Source organism: Vombatus ursinus, unplaced genomic scaffold (assembly GCF_900497805.2).
Source record: "Vombatus ursinus unplaced genomic scaffold, bare-nosed wombat genome assembly UNPS02014768.1, whole genome shotgun sequence".
NCBI lineage: Eukaryota > Metazoa > Chordata > Mammalia > Diprotodontia > Vombatidae > Vombatus > Vombatus ursinus.
Window position 1 is genome coordinate 37573447 of NW_020954546.1, and position 15340 is coordinate 37588786.

Sequence of the window (15340 nt, forward strand, 5' to 3'; positions counted from 1 at the left end):
ACGACATATTACATTGTAATATTTCGCATTATATATTACATTATTATATTATTAATATATAGGTAGTATAGTTAATTGGGTGTTAGGCCTGGAGTTAAGAAAAATTAAGATCAAATCTGGCCTCAGACACTTACTAGTTGTGTGATCTCTACCTCAGTTTCCCCATCTGTAAAATGAGGAAGGGCAGCTAGGTAGCTGGTGCAATAGATAGAGTGCTAGGCCTAGAGTCAGGAAGACCTATATTACTGAGTTCAAATCTGGCTTCAGACACTTACTACCTATGTAACCCTGGACAAGTCACTTAATGTTATTTGCCTCGATTTCTTCATCAGTAAAATGGACTGGAGAAGGAATGGCAAACCACTCTATTATCTTTGCCAAGAAAATCCCAAATGGGGTCACGAAGAGTCTGAAAGGACTGAATAACAACACCAAAATGGGGATAATAATAGCACTTACCTCCCAGTGTTGTTGTGAGATAAAATGAGATCATATTTGTAAAGAACTTTGCAAACCTTAAAGTACTATATGAATGCTCATTACTATTAAATGTATTTGTAAATACTTGTTGACTAATAATGTAGGTGGCACAATGGATAGAACACTGGGCCTGAGCTCAAATTTGGCCTCAGACACTTACTATTTGTGCAACCCTGGGAGAGTCACTTAACCTGTCTGCCTCAGTTTTCTCATCTGTGAAATGGAGACAATAATAGCACCTACCTCCCAGGGTCATTATGAGGATTAAACAAAATAATAATTATAAAGTGCTTAGCACAGTGCCTAGCATATAGTAATTGCTATATAAAATTTAGGTATTATTGTTATAATAATGTATCATATTAATATAATTTATGAATAATAACTATAATTTTGGTTTCAGATGAGTTTGACTTATTATTTCCTTAGTAATTCCCTGTCTTGTGTTACTGTATATGTTATCATATCTACGTTCTCACATAATGGGCAGAGTGAATACCCACACAATCAGCAATATCTGAGAATCCACAAAAAGAACGGTGGGAGACAGGATGGTTGGTGAGGGCAGTTAGCTTGGGTGGGGGGTGAGGTAGGGGGCATCTTTTGTTAAGTTGGGTTTGGAGGTTGAGATTGAAGCTATCTCTTCCCCCAACATAAATCATCTCTCAAGATTTGTGACAGGGTTTTCTCAGGGTTTGTCAAGGTCATTCTTATCTTCTCTAATGTTTCACCATTCACTCAACACATTTCCTTTTGTGTGTTGTTTTGTATGCATCTGGGGATTGGAGGGGGTGGGGGGGTGGGGAGACTGGTTTTCTGTTTTGCTTCATACAGCTATTCTGTCTGTTCCCACAGGTTGTTAGTATTGGTTTTGAAGGATGATTCAGAGACACTAAAGGGTCTTGGTTCCAAGAAGATAAAAATATCACCGCCAAATAGTTTGCTCTTGATGATTAAAGATGAACCTCTCTTCAAGAAAGCAACAACTGCTAACCAGGGAGGATGACCCTTCTTGGTGTAATGTCTCAGCTTCAAGGGAATTTAAGTGGGGAGGAGCAAACCTATTTATTTATAAGAAGGTGTCAAGTATGGCTGCCCCATTTAATAAATAGTAACTTGAAGGATCCAGTGCAGACCAACAGAAATTTTTTTGAGTGCTAACACAGTCTCCTTTGTTGGATCATCATGTCTTATCACCCGCAGTGGGTGTACCCCATGACTCTCTTCTCATCTCTCTCTATACCCTCTCTCTTGGCAATCTCATCAGCTCTCATGAATTCAATCATCTCTACACAGAGGACTCCCAGATCTGTACCCAGCTCTAGTCTCTCATAGGCTTTCTAGTATTGCATTTTCAACTGCCTTTGGGATATTTCCAGTTGGATGTCCCACAGTCATCTCAAACTTACCAAAACAGAATTCATTATCTTTACCCTCCAAACCCACTTCTCTTCCTAACGTCTTTATTTCTTTGAAGTCTCCACAATCCTTCCAGTTACCTATGTTTGTAATCTTAGGGTCATTCTGGATTCTTCCCTCTCCTTTGCCTTTGATATCCAATAAGTTGACATACTGTATCTCACATCTATCCCCTTCTTTCCATTCACATGGCCCCCACTCAAGTACAGGCCCTCATCCCCTCTCACCTGAACTATTGTTCTCCCTGCCCCTAGTCTTCCTCTCTGTAATAAATTATCCTCTACACAGCTGTCAAAATTATATTCCTGAAGCACAGGTCTGATCATATTATTTCCCTATTCAAGAAACTTCAGTGGTGTTCTGGATAGTAATCAGGAAGTTTGGAAGAGGGGAGAGTTTTAAAAAGAAGATAACGATTTTAGTTTTGGACATTTTGAGTTCAAGATATCTATGAGATACCCAGTGTGAGATGTCCAAATAAGTGTTGGAGATGTGAGATTGGAGGTCAAGAGAAGATAGGACTGGATAAATAGGTCTGAGAATTATCTGCATACGGATAATAACTGAATCTGTAGGAGGTGATAAGATCACTAAACTAGCATAGAGGGAAAAGAGAAGAGAGGAGAAGAGAAGAGAAGAGGAAAGAAGGTAAGGAAAGGAAAGAGAAGAGAAGAGAAAAGAAGAAGAGAGGAGAGAAGAGGAGAGGACCCAGGACAGAGCTTTGGGGGAACACCACTGTTAGTGGGTGAAACTTGGATGAAGATCCAGCAAAGGAGACTGAGAAGGAGCTCAGACCAGGTAGGAGGGGGACCAGAAAAGAGCCCTGTTGAGAAATTCTAGAGAGAAGAAAGTATGCAAGGGAAGGGGCTGATCAACAGTATGGAAGTCTTCAGAGAGGCCAAGAAGTGTGAAGACAGAGAAGAGACCATAAGATTTGACCATCATGAGATCGTTGGTAACTTTAGAGGGAGTAGTTTCTGTTGAATGATGAGGTCAGGAGCCAGACTGACGAGAGTTAAAAAGAGTGAGAGGATAGTAAGCAGAGACATTTGTTGTAGGTAGCTTTCTTAGGAAGTTTAGCTATGAAAGCTAAAAGAGATATGGACTGATAGCTAGGGGGGATGGACAGTCAAATGAGAATCTTTTTTTTTTTAAGTATGATGGAGACATGGATGTGTTGTAGGCAGCAGGGAAACAGCCAGCAGAAAAGCAAAGTTTGAAGATTAGTGAGAGAGTGTGGATGATAGAGGGAGAAACTGCTGAGGAAGATGGGTTGGAATATGACAAGGGTGAGGAACCTGCAGTCTCAAGGCCACATGTGGCCCTCTAGGTCCTCAAGTGTGGCCCTTTGACTGAATCCAAACTTGGCAGAACAAATTCCCTTAATAAAAAGATTTGTTCTGTAAAACTTGAATTTAGTCAAAAGACTGCACCACATGTGGCCAGGAGGCTGCAGGTTTCCCACCCCTGGAGGATCACTTGTGCATGCAAAGCAGTTAACCTTCGAAAGAAGAAGGGCTGTCTCTTCATGTGAGGCTGGGTTGACAGAGATCGTCATGAAAGGCATTTCTATGATGAGGAGAGGAGGGAAAGGGGAGGGGAGGAAGAAAGAGAAGGAGCTCTTGGAGAATGGCTTCTATTTTTTCAGTGAAATATGAGGCAAGGTTCTCAGCTGAAAGGGGGAGGGAATTGAGGGAGGGACTGTGAGTTTGAGGAGGGATGGAAAGGTTTTGAAAACTCATTGTGGTGAGTAGGATAGTGGATCAATTAGGGAGGTATAAAAGTGATTGCCTTGTTGCGGTGAGGGCTTCTATGAAGCCTCTTGGGATCTCCCAGTTGCCAATGCTTTCTCTTTCTTGACTTAACTTTCATGCATTTTTCTGTGCACCTGTGGAGATTATTGTTTTGGTTTTAGCTCTCGAGCACCCACATGGTCCTTGTATGTATTAAATTTTAGTGAATTTTGTTGACTTGAGGCAAATTGGATTGTATACTATCTTCTGTAAAATGATTTTTTACATTTTCTTTATATTTCCTCTTTGGCAGTTTTCTTCTATCTTGTTTCACTGCACCAGCCCAGACAAACTTTTCTTGTGACTCACCCAAGATCATACAGCTAGTAAGGGGCAGAGCCAAGATGCAAGCATGAGTTCTCACTTTTACCATTCGTTATCCGTTACACTACATGCATACTCTGAATCCCTGTCTGGGCACCTCCTCTAAAGTCAGAATCAATTCCTTCTTTGGGGAAGGGCTAATCTTTCACCATCTTAAGTGTGTATGGAATTTTGTTTGGTTTTGTGATGGCTGGATCCTGTTTCTCTGGGTCTCCTATTACCTATATTTGACATGCCTTGAATCATCAGGCACCAAAGTGACTCTTTGGGGAGAACAAGTTGGGTCTAAATAGGCATAGTGGGGTTCTGAGAGTTTAGCACAGGGGTTGGCAAATTATGATCCATGAGTCAAATTTGGCCTGCCATCTGTTTTTGTATGCCCCATGAACTAAGAATGGTTTTTACATTTCTAAATATTTTATTACACCTAGTTTAGTACTTACCACAATGTGTAGTGCACAGTAGGCACTTTTTAAGTGTTAGTTGACTTGACGTAACTTGATAATAGCAATTTATCATCATAGCAGTAATAATTTTTCCATCTGCTACTAACTGTACCACAGCTGCTTTCAGTGAGCCTACAGAATAGGAACTTACATCCTAATAATTTTATTTAACTACAAAAAGTTTTGACCATTTGACTAATATTCTATAGAATATTAAATATGACAAAATAGTAGTGGGATAGCAGCCTATCTTAGACCATTTCTATCTGAAGTCCTTGGAAAAAAGGAGAATGGGATAACAATGATAATAATATTAACAATGATAATAATCAAATTTATATAGCCCTTTTTACATTATAGTCTTACCTCTGACACAGATTACTTGCATGACCCTGAACAGGTCACTAAATCTCTCTTAGTGTTATAGGTAACTCTCTTAAAACTATAATTTATGGAGAAGGAAGGAAACAGGCATTTATCAAATGCCTACTATGTGTCAGTCGGGGTGTCTGAAGTGTTCAGGGAGGACTAGCACCTCTGGTATGAGGGCTTGCCAAGCCCTTTGCGGGGCTGCTCAACTACCTTTGATGTCCACTTTCACCCAACTCTCACCTGTGGCTCCAAGAAGCTGTAGCATCTGCAGCTGCCATGCTGGTATTAAGATGGTCCTTTGTTTCCATAGGGAGCTTGGCTTTATAAGGCAGTTTTGCAATTTCCTGAAGGCAATGCAGCCTACTCTCCTCCTGTTTAAATCCAGGTCAAAATCACTGTCTATCTATATGTCTATTCCAGATATAATACTGATTGGAAGCTAGGTGGCAGTGAGAAGAGCATTGGATTTGAACTCAGAAAGTCCTGAGTTCAAATCCAGTCTCAGACACTTACTAGCTGTGTGACCTTGGGCAAGTCACTTACCTTTGCCTGCCTCTGTTTCCTCATTTGCACAGTGGTGATAATAATAGCACCTATCTTCCAGAAGATTATAAAGATTAAATGAGACAATACTTATAAAAAGCACTTTGTAAACCCTAAAGTGCTATATAAATGCTAGTTATTATTATTATTATGCATACATTTTCCATCCAAATGCATGGCATAACCTGGGGCTATAGACATTCTTTATCCTTTTGGTCTTTTTTGTATGGCCAAGTCTTTGATCTCTTGCAGGAAACTTGGCAATGTGCTAGGGCTTGTAACTAGAACAGTGTCATCCACTGACACCTCACCATATATAGAAAAACTCTCTTTAACTTGGGCTGAATGCCTATTATAACACTGGCAAACACCTTTGGTGAATCTCTCAGTTTTATGCCTTGCCTAATGCTTATGATCCACTGAACCGGTCGCTGAAGGTTTTTTCTATGATATCTTTTAAGTAATCTTGAGTGATATTGATAAAGGCTTTGGAGATCCACTGTTGAGAAGGAGCCTTTAAGGCAGTGTTTTGTTCTATTGAATCAAATGGGGTTTTTTTTTCATAATAAAAAATAGGATATTATATTCTCTACTTAATTGAAAAATGGTAAAGATATAACCCAGTGCTGAATGTCTCTTTTGAAAGCTTACTTTCCTCCTATTAATACCCTCATTTGGGATGTCCTCAATTAGAGTATAGATGGTTTGTATAATATTTCATATTTATGGGAGATTGGGCAAATAAATTGGTGGTTGTTGATGTCTTCACAGTTACCTTTTTTGTGTCTAAGATGTTGCCCCTACACTTTTGGAATCTTTTACTCCTTCAGATACTTTGAATATTAATTTTTTTTTTGCACTTTCACAATCAGTGATTAGCACATAGTAGTCAATTAATAATTGCATGGTGACTTGATTTGACTTGTCTCTTCCAGCAGGGATCTTTTCTATTTATACTTGGTCCAATCCAACTCCTTTTCCAACGTGGTACATTTGGCATCCAGAGGATCCTTTTTCTGGCTTTTTCCACTTATTACACCTTTGTGACCCTGGATAAATCACTCAACCTCTCTGAGACTTAGTTTTCTCATCTGTAAAAGTTGATTTAGGTGATTTCCAAGATCCCTTCTAGCCTTAAACCTTTGATCCTATGATTTTATTTTTCTTCTCTTTAGTATCATGTCTACCTTCCTTAGGCACATTTGAAGGATTATAATGTTGGGGTTGCACTGTGGTAGTTCCACAGTCCTTGAAGATGAAAACCATTTGTTATAGCAATTTTTATAAATCTTTTCTATTTTTATGCTGATGGTTGGCATTCCATTTTCATCCTTAAATATCTTCAGGATGACTCTGTTTGATTGGCTTATCTGTCAAGGTTTCCTTAAACTGGTTTTACCCTACAGTGCTTTTTTTTTTTTTGATTCATAAGATCATATTGATCATAACCCTTGTTCTTCTTCATAAGATTTATGAAATATTTTATCTTCTAAACCCCTGTTGCTTCTGTCCTTCACATTTTTCTGCTTGGCAGATAAGTAAAATATTTGCTGACTAAGGCAATTTCTGAGCTCTGTTGGTCTTTCTGTTGTGACAATAGTTTTACAGTGGCTAAACTGTATATAAACTTATTGTATACAGTGTTAATGTCATTTCTGATGTCCATTTCCCATTTATCATTATTAATCCCTTATTTACATAGTTCAGTATTGAGTTAGTCAATTGTTTGCTTTATCTTTTTTCTCAGTCTTCTTCTTGCTTTTTTTATGGATTATGATCTTTGCTTTGACAAGTCAGTGGGTTAATTTTATATAGACAGCTATCTCAGGAATAACTCCTACATCAATAAGAAGTATTTTCCTGTCTATTAGAATAGAGTTTATTTAATTTGTTGTGATGTTATCTGATACTCACTATGTCTAGTGCCACAGTTTTAATGTCTTTCAATGTACTTTTTGCTATAGTTTCCAATTGTTTGCAGCATCCTTTTTAATGGCTGGATGTAGCTGGCAGTGGTTTTGATAAAGTGGATTTCAGGTCTCTGGCTCTTTGGATGACAGAGCTACACCCAGTGTTTAGGGAAAATTTGACATTTTTTTAGCATCCTGTGATAATGATGACACTTGTCTAGAGCTGGTACTTCCCCTATAGATTAGAGAACTTTAAATGTGCCAGTGATAAGAACTCTCTTCTCCCTTTTCCCCTCAAAGAGGTGGCCAAACATCATCTCTCAAAACCAACACTTCTGGCTATTCCCTGTGTAGACCCACTTCTTCAGGTGTAGTAGAGCAGGAGGGATGAAAATCTAACTTGAGGTATAGGAAACAAAGACAGTGAAGGCTGTAGAGAGAAATAACCAGAAATAGCTGGGAGACTCCATCTTTTATAACTAAGAAACCACCAAACAATTGGATTTACACAATCCATGCACACAATGGTGGTAAAGGGGGCAGGGGAGGGGAGAAGGAAGAGAATGACACAGAGAGAAAAGCAAAGTATTCAAATCATTACAGGCACGGGGCTGACAAACGCTAGAAAATAGTAATAGAAGAACCTGTGGCCATTTTAGATTTGCAATGATGCTAAAATCCTTACATTGGTGTGAAAAAATGATTGTGCTCTACTCTCGCAATGCATGTCTACATTCTCATAGAGGATGGGAATGTGCAGAAAGATACTTAGAGTGGGTGCAATTTTCCCTAGAGGAGGAGAAATAGGGAGTACAGTCATCGATGCCTCTCCACCGTATCCATCCCCATTGGAGGCAGTTCAATGAACTGCAGCAGCCTACAGTTTGGCAAGAGATTGGTGTGGTGAAGGGAGCTTCTCTGTAGAGATTGAGCTACTCAGAACTGACTTCAGGGAGACTGTCTTGGAAAGAGGCTTAGAAAGAGTTGCTTAGGAAAATTATCAAGGAGAAGAGGCACAGCTGGAAGAAGTATACTTTCCTAAGGGTCTTTATTTCATTAGCACTTGATGATGAACAGAGAGAAGAGATTAGAAAAGAAGCAGTCACTGATGATATAAGAAGACTAACATTGCTTTCAGGAAGGCCAAAGATAGCTGAAATGCAAAGCCGTGAGGTGATTACCTAAATTGCCTGTCTGTCTTGGATAATTGCTGATGAATTTCAATTCTTTTGTTGAACCAGCTATATTCAAAGTAGTAGAATATGCAATAAAGGGATATATGCAGGAGATTGACTCATTGGCTAACAAGAAGAGATTCACAAACATTTGCTGGATTTTTAAAAAGGCCTGTAGCAAGAGGTGAAAAAGTATGTCAAAGATAATTTTGCTGAAACTTGGGAATGGTTGAGGCTTTCTCCTAGATAACTCCAACACTAGGTCAATAATACCCTGGAACCAGATGGAATTAATGACTCTACTGAACACAAAAGTGGGAGGGCGTGATAAAGAGATCAATGAAGATTGAGGTGAGGCTAAACTCTTTCCAGGATCACACATCTCCATATAGAAAGGGGTCTCCAATGACAAGGAGCAGCTGAAAGACAGTCAGAATACTCCTTCACTGGAAGCACACTGCTGGAAGATTCTGCTCACTATCTGCGACTGACTCTTCTACTTATTTTCCTCTGCTTGCCCTTCCTCAAAGCTATTTTTCCCTCTTCTGTTAGATGCAGGTGTCCACTTTGGAGATATCCCAGATGGAGTCCTTGATACTCTCGATGGAGTCCCCTGGCAAGAAACATTTTTGACAATATTCATCACCTTTACTTCTATACCCCCCCTCCTGGATCATTGCCTTGCCATGGTAGGGGTGAAGAAGTCTAGAGGTTTTGGGGTGCTTGAAAAGACCCCAAGATCACAGTGCTGAGCCCTGCCTGAAAGAATTCAACTCAAATCTTCTTCCAGCCAGAGAAAAAGTTTATTAGAGATAAATCATATAGGCCAGACTCCCAAGGAACCTGAACATTAGTAACGCCTGTAGAGACGAGCAGACATAAGAGTTTCAGCCTTTTGGGCATGAGAAATTCTCAGCCTCTTAATAGAGACAAGATGGACCTTATATACAGAAAGACTGTGGGAGGGATCTAGGAGTGCTCAAGTAGTTTGGGGTGACGGGAGGAAGGGCCTAGGGACATCTGGATGGGAGTGGCTAGTAAGCTGGGGTGAACAGAACTCCTGGGGCCTGGACTTCTTGAAGCCTAGCTAGGATTAAGGTGGGAAATGGCCAGGAGCCATAGGGAGGTAAACAATGGAGGGGAGATTGGGTGTAGCCACAAGGAAAGGCCAGTTGATGGGATTATAGCCTCTGGGGAACACCAGAGATTTGGCCAGGTGGGAAATTCCAGGGTTTTTCCTTTCTGGGGCCCAGATTCCAACCCCATCATTCCCAACTTATATTCACTAAAGTAACTTTGGGTGGCCAGAGGAAGGGGGGGTGGTTGGGAAAAGGGTCTAGATGAGAATTCCGATTGGAAATTCTGAGAGATTGAACAGATAATGGGAATAGATAATGAAGGGAACTGGAAGGTAGAAGTTTGCTTTCAAAGGGAGAAAAAGAGAGTAGATAAGGAACCTAAAAGTTTAAGGGTTTTTCTGGGACCCAAGGACAAACTTAGGGCTAGGGGCAAAGGTGCATCTGAATAAGATCAAAAGGAGAGGTTAAGGCTTTGGAAGGGAGATAAGGGGAGTCTGTAAGGAATCTAAAAATTTAAGGGTTTTCAACAAATGGGAGACAAATCCCTTTTGGCAAAAAGGGGCAAAGGTCTCGCCTTCTGAAACTGAATGATGGGTGTACAACCCTGTCAGGGGGGCTTGTGTACCTCAATGAAACTATGAGCTATGCCATGCCGGGTTATCCAAGACAGATAAGTCATAGTGGGGAGTTCTGACAAAAGGTGATCCACTAGAGAAGGACATTGCAAACCATTCCAGTATCTGTCAAGAAATCCTATGGACAGTATTAAAATGATAAAAGAGATGACATCAGAAGATGAAGTCCTCAGGGTAGAAGGTGTACAACATGACCCTGGGGAAGAGTGGAGGACAAATACAAGTAGCTCCAATACTAATGAAGTGGCTGGGTCAAAGCTAAAAGGATGTTCAGCTGCAGATATGTCTGGTGACAAAAGGAAGGTCTGAAGCTGCAAAGATCAATATGGCAAAGGAACTTAGAATGCAGGATCTATGAACCAAGGTAAGTTGGATATGGTTAAACAAGAGATGGAAAGAGTAAACATGGGCATCTTGGGTGCCAGGGAACTTAAATGGATGGGAATGGTGGGCAGAAATCCTTGAGAAGAAATGGAATAGCCATCATAGTCAATAAAAGGGTGAGAAAAACTGTAATAGGGTGTAATCTCAAAAATGACAGAATGACAGAATCCTAGGTAAACCATTCAACATCTATGTTCCAGTCACTAATGTTGAAGAGGACAAAGCAGATCAGTTCTATGAAAACCTAAAACATCTTCTAGAAATGACAACCCCAAAAGATGTCACATTCATCATGAGGAATCAGAATGTTGAAGTTGGACATCAAGAGTTAATTGGAATGACAGGCAAGCTTGGTCTTGGAGTGCAAAATGGAACAGAGCCATATAATAGAGTTTTGTCAAGATAAATTGCTGGTTATAACCAACATTCTTTTTCAACAACCCCAAAAATGACTCTACGCATAGACATCTCCAGGTGGTCAATATAGAAATCAGATTGATTATATACTTTACAGCCAAAGGTGGAGAAGCTCTATACAGTCAGTTAACACAAGACATGGAGCTGACTGTGGCTCAGATCATGAGCTTCTTATTGCAAAATTCAGTCTTAAATTAAAGAAAGTAGGGAAAACCACCAGACCACATAGATATGACCTAAATACCCTCCCTTATGAATATTAAGTAGAAGTGATGGATAAATTCAAGAAACTAGATCTGGTAGATGGAGTGTCTGAAGAACTATGAACAGAGGTTCACAATATTATAGAGGAGGCAGCAACAAAAAACATCCCAGAAAAAAAGAAGAGTAAGAAAGCAAAATAGCTGTCTGATAAGGCTTAACAAATAGCTAAGGAAAGAAGGAATGCAAAAAGTAAAGGAGAAAGGGAAAGATATGCCCAAGTGAATGCAGAATTCCAGAGAATAGTAAAGAGAGATGAGGTTTTCTTGCATCAGCAATGCAAAGATAGAAACAAAAACCAGCAGAATGGGAAAGACAAGAAAATTCTCTTCAAGAAAATAGGAGATATCAGGGAACATTTCATGCAAAAATGGACATGATAAAGAACAAAAATAGTAGGGACTTAACAGAAGCAGAAGACATTAAGAAGAAGGGGCAAGAATAAACAGAAGAAAGATCTTAACATCACCAATAACCATGATAGTGTGGTTACTGATCTAGAGCCAGACATCCTGGAGAATGAAGTCAAGTGGGCCTTAGGAAGCATTGCTAACAATAAGGCTAGTGGAGGTGATGGAATTCTGGCTGAGCTATTTAAGATCCTAAAAGATGAAGTGCTGCACTCAATATGCCAGTAAATTTGGAAAACTCAACAGTTGCCATCGTACTGGAAAAGATCAGTTTACATCCCAATCCTAAAGGGTAATGCCAAGGAATGTTCAAATTACTGAACAATTGCACTCATTTCACACACCAGCAAGGTTATGCTTAAGATTCTGCAAGCTAGGCTTCAGCAATATGTGAACTGAGAATTACAGAAGAGCAGGATGGTTTTTGAAGAGGTAGAGGAACCAGAGACCAAATTGCCAACATTCACAGGATTATGCAGAACGCAAGAGAGTTCCAGAAAAACATCTACTTCTGCTTGATTGACTACACTAAAGTCTTTGATTGTTTGGATCACAACAAAATGTGGCAAGTCCTCAGAGAGACAGAAGTACTAGATCATTTTACTTGTCTCCTGAAGAACCTGTACAAGGTCCAAGAAACAACAGTTAGAGCCGAACATGGAACAACTGATTGGTTTAAGATTGGAAAATGAGTACTGCAAGACTGTAAGTTGTCACCTTATTTATTTAACTCATATGCAGAGTACATCATGCAAAATGCCAGGCTGGATGAATCAAAAGTCAGAATTAAGGTTGCCAGAAGAAATATCTACAGCCTTAGGTATGCAGACATTACCACTTGGATGGCAGAAAGTGAAAAAATTTAAAAACCTCTTGATGAGGGTGAAAGAGGAGAATGTAAAAGGTGGCTTGAAGCTTAACATCAAAAAAGCTAAAATCTTGGCATCTGGTCCCATCACTTTTTGGCAAATAGAGGGAGAAGAAATGGAAGCAGTGTCAGATTTTATACTGCTTGGCTCAAAGATCACTACAGATTGCAACTGCAGCCATGAAATTAAAAGACGCTTGTTCCTTGGAAGGAAAGCTACGGCAGCCCTGGACAGCATACTAAAAAGCAGAGATGTCACCTGGCCAACAAAGGTCTGGATAATCAAAGCTATGGTTTTTCCAGTAATAATATATGGCTGTCAGAGTTGAGCTATAATGAAAGGTGAGTGCTGCTGATTGAATTATGGTGCTAGAGAAGACTTTTGAGGACAGCAAGGAGATCAAATCAGTCAATACTTATAGAAATTAATTCAGACTATTCTCTGGAAGGACAAATACTGAAGCTGAAGCTTAAATACTTCGGCCACATAATGAGAAGATGGGAATCATTGAAAATGACCCTGATGTTGGAAAGATTGAGGAAGAAGGAGAAGGGGACAGCAGAGGAGGAGATGGGTAGATAGTTTCATGGAAGCAACAAACATGAGTTTGGATAGACGTTGGGAGACAGTGGAGGATAGAAGGACCTGGTGAACTATGGTGTGTGGGGTCATGAAGAGTCAGACATGACTGAACAACTTAACAACAACCCCTATATCACTTGTGTCAGCCAAACTATTGACTATAAGGTGAAAAGAAAGGACCTGAAATGTTTCATTGTGAAAATTCAGGAAACTCAGAGCCTTCCCAAGGCCCCCTTGGGTTTCCCTGACCCCTCTGTCCTATTCCTTCTGTTTGTCATCAGTGTAAATGAAGGAAGGACCCCTGGGAAAGTTACACTAATTCCAGTGGTGGCTCTTTTCCCTAGTGATCTTCCTAAGTAACAGACTCATCAGACAATCTCCCTGAAGTCTATCTCATTGGCCCATGAAAGTTCCAGCCACTTCCTAGTCAAACAACTCCTGAGGCCCAGGCTACACCCCCACAGCAGGCAGATGTGTGTATGGGGCATGTTGTGAAGTGAGAGCCGAATTGAGGGGGCCAATTCTTTTCTTGAAGAAAGGTTTCTAAAAAATAAAAAATAAAATAAATTTAAAAAATAAAATAAATAATCAAAAATAAAATAAAATAAGTTTTAAAAAAGAAAGGTTTTATGATATAAAAAGGCACTGCTTCTATGCAGTCCACAGGCCTTTGGCCTCTCTCATTTCTTCTTCTTAGAACATTCTTTCCTTTTCCATTTATTTCATGCCATCCTGACCTTTTCCCATCTTGGCATTTAAGTTACTGAGTATCATAAGATGTCTTGTTTTAATTTGGAGGACATCATTGAGTTTTTAAATGAAATTTATTTACCTTTTCATCCTCAGAAAACAGCATTTGTACATAAGCTCAATTATTTTTATAGTGGTCTTTTTGCAAATACTTATCATTGGTAATACAATATAAGGTGGCCATATATTCCAAATGGGGTAGGGAATTCATAGAGTACTTCCTGAGTGACCTTACTTGGTTTTGTGTTACCACATATTACTCTGCAATCCTCCAAGTCTTTGACATTCTTTTTCAATATTCTTGGAATAACTTTAATCTTTTAATCTTTTTCTAATGCTAATATTCAGAGTCCAACAAAATGGGAAATAAAATTGGAAATAAAAGAGGACTTCTCTGGAATCAAAACTTACAGTGGCTAATGAGAAAATACACAAAAAATGGAAAATGCATGCAAAAGATGTTGAGGCAATAGACTGCTCCCAGTAGAGAAAAGTCAAAATAAAATAAAATTTCCAGAGTGAGGAGGGAAAAATCCCAACAGATACAAACTGAACAAAGAAAAACATGAAACAAGACACAAATTAAGACTTTAAAATGTCATGATGGAAAAGAAAACATTGAATAAGCAAAACTACATTTAAAATAAACAATTAAAACATAAAAGGAAAAGGAAAAGGAATGAAATAAAATTTCTTCCTGCCAGCATCCACAAAAACCCAAAGCCATCACTGATAATCATATTGCAAGAGAGGATTAAAATAACCTTTCAAAAATAATAAAGCATAAATCCCAATGACAGAAGAAAAAGCAAAAGGAAAAATAACTTTTCAAAAAATTAATTCCCAAGGATTAGTTCCCCACATGTAAAGGAGTTAAGAGGGTGGTGGGTGTTCCACATAGTGCATGACCATGTGTAGCAAAGTAAAAGGAATGCCCCACCTCTGAGTGGCATAAATGTCAGGCACATGGTAGGGGGAGGAAGGATGAGGGTAGGGGCTCTTCTGGGGAGCTGGTCCTTCCTTGGCTCAGCTCTTGATTACTCTAAAGACTTTGCTCAGGAGGTCTAGGAGTATGTAGTATGTCTATGTACAGGTATATGCGTGTGCATGTGTATGGGTGCACATATGTGCATGTACACATACATATGTATGTGTGTATGCACATGTTTATGTATATAAATACAGATACATAATACCTTCCTTTAGGAGTCTCTGTTTCTTGAGGGCAGTGACATATGGTTGACTTCAAGGAGTTCACAATCCATTGTGGGAGACAACTTGCAAACAAATATGTACATGTAAAATATGTGTACGTACATATGGATATATGTCTATCTACATGTCTCTATCTGTCTATCTATCTATCTATCTATCCTGTCTATCTCTCTGTTTGTCTGTCTGTATTTATCTATGGCTATCTATCTTGTCTATCTCTCTGTCTGTCTCTATCTGTCTGTCTGTCTATCTATTCTATCTCTTTATCTATCCTGT

General features: G+C 39.4%; 1 pseudogene; it reads right to left on the bottom strand.

Annotated features, from left to right (window-relative positions):
• Positions 1-8287: 8287 nt before the first annotated feature.
• Positions 8288-9139, bottom strand: LOC114042956 (annotated as a pseudogene).
• Positions 9140-15340: the final 6201 nt, after the last annotated feature.